At 28.6% G+C, this 2,231-nt stretch overlaps 2 pseudogenes; both read left to right on the top strand.

The window, feature by feature from the left end:
• The first annotated feature begins 557 nt into the window (after window positions 1–557).
• Window positions 558–660, top strand: LOC142622970 (U6atac minor spliceosomal RNA; annotated as a pseudogene).
• A 195-nt stretch (window positions 661–855) lies between these two features.
• On the top strand, window positions 856–958 carry LOC142622968 (U6atac minor spliceosomal RNA; annotated as a pseudogene).
• Window positions 959–2,231: the final 1,273 nt, after the last annotated feature.

Here is a 2,231-nt window from a genome sequence, read left to right as displayed (position 1 = left end):
TAATGGGGCTAGTTTTGTGGGTCATCATTATTAGTAGAATGATACACGTACGTTTCTGTTATTCTGCTAACGATGGCAAGTTGATCAATCGAGGTTTTTTCGTTTCTGTCTCCTGCAGACATCCCATAACATTACATATTTCCTATATTCTCTGGTTTGTGATGCGTGTACGTTACGCCCTTGACTAATTAGTACTAGAATATGTGAAGGCCGGGGCCGGGGCCGCCGGGCATTATGGTTCTTCCGAATTTTCATGCATGGCCCAGCGATCTTCTTTTTACAATAATGTTACTCCTTTTTTATATAAAAAATATTAATCCTTCATTATTTCCTTAATTAAGAAGATAACATTACTACTCTATGATTCTTTCTTTGGGGTACCTAGTTTTAGATTTTCTTTTAAGTTCAGGAGAGAAATATCAAAAATCCCCATACTATATTTAGAAATAACATTAAATCCCTTTTATATTTATAGATAACCCTAACCGTTTAAGTCCACTACAAATTGAGTTAAAATACATATATTTCAAAATGATTGCTCAATAATTAAATTATTTGTGTTAGTAGAAAGGAGAGATAGTTGGCATCTCCCTTGACAAGGACGGGAACGGTCTTCGGACTTACTTGTTATCACACACCTAGAATAATTAAATTAGTTATACAATAAGATAATAAGATTATAGTAAAAATTAATAATGACATATTTTGTGGTGTCACATATTTGTGATTCAAACGTCAAACTCCATATCCCTCTCCCCACAATATATATATATATATATATATATATATATATATATATATATATGAGTTAAAATACATATATTTCAAAATGATTGCTCAATAATTAAATTATTTGTGTTAGTAGAAAGGAGAGATAGTTGGCATCTCCCTTGACAAGGACGGGAACGGTCTTCGGACTTACTTGTTATCACACACCTAGAATAATTAAATTAGTTATACAATAAGATAATAAGATTATAGTAAAAATTAATAATGACATCTTTTGTGGTGTCACATATTTGTGATTCAAACATCAAACTTCATATCCCTCTCCCCACAATATATATATATATATATATATATATATATATAGAGAGAGAGAGAGAGAGAGAGAGAGAGAGAGAGAGAGAGAGAGAGAGAGAGAGAGGAAAACGAAGGTAATTTGAAGATTTATAATTCACATTAAATCTTTTGATGAGGCTGCAGTTACACTGTTTGCGAGAGAAATATATAAGAAAAATGAAGGTTTCTCAATTTTCTTTTCCTTAACAATGGTATGAGAGAAAAATGTGGAAGAATCGGACTCATAACCTTAAGCTCTAATGCCATGATAAATTATTGATTATTCCAAATGTTTAAATTATTAAAAAACTTTGAATTTTATTATTTAACCATAATTTTGACACTCATTTATAAAAAGACTCCACCCATTATAAAAAATAAAATATAAAGTATCAAATTTTATAATAAAATAATTAATAATTCGTTAACTGAAAAAGGTTGTGTAATATAAAATTTAGAGTTTTACCTCAAAACAAATATGAAATTATGGAGTTTTTTATATAATTATTTCTACACTTTTATTACTTATAAACATTTTTACGAATATAATAAGTTACTTTAATCTTAGAAAACTTTTGAAAGTTCGTCTTTTGTACTTTTTTTTTTCTTTTGAATTAAAAATTTTGCTTCTTTTTCTTACCCTTTTTTTTGGTTTTATCCTTTGTTTTATAACTTCTACATTGTACAAAACTTTGATATAAGAGAAAAATCTCATAAAATAGTAATAATAAGTTCCCGTTCTTTCGTCTCTTTTTCCCAGTAATAGCTAGTTGTAGATATTCAAACTATTAGCAAATGAAGATCTGTTTGTTACATAATCTCAAACTCACATTTTTACATTTTAAACAACTTTACGCACATTTTCACATACTTTTTCACCCATACACTTTTTCATCCACACAAATTTAAAAAAACTACAAAAATCTCATCTCAAACTACTCTACCAAACACCCCCTAAGTCTCTGGCTCTTTGATGTTCCAGGTTATGTCACTCTCCAATTATATCGCATTAAACGAGTGACATCCACAAAAATAATGATCACCTTCTTTCCTTTTTCTTTTTTCAAAAGAGTAAATGTTAAGAATACATTTTTTTTTAATAAATTGTGATCAAAACAACATCAAAAATCATGTAACTTACCTGGTACAATTTATGATGTTTTTAATAG

Source organism: Castanea sativa, chromosome 1 (genome assembly GCF_040712315.1).
Source record: "Castanea sativa cultivar Marrone di Chiusa Pesio chromosome 1, ASM4071231v1".
NCBI lineage: Eukaryota > Viridiplantae > Streptophyta > Magnoliopsida > Fagales > Fagaceae > Castanea > Castanea sativa.
This window is presented reverse-complemented; position numbering and strand designations above follow the sequence as displayed.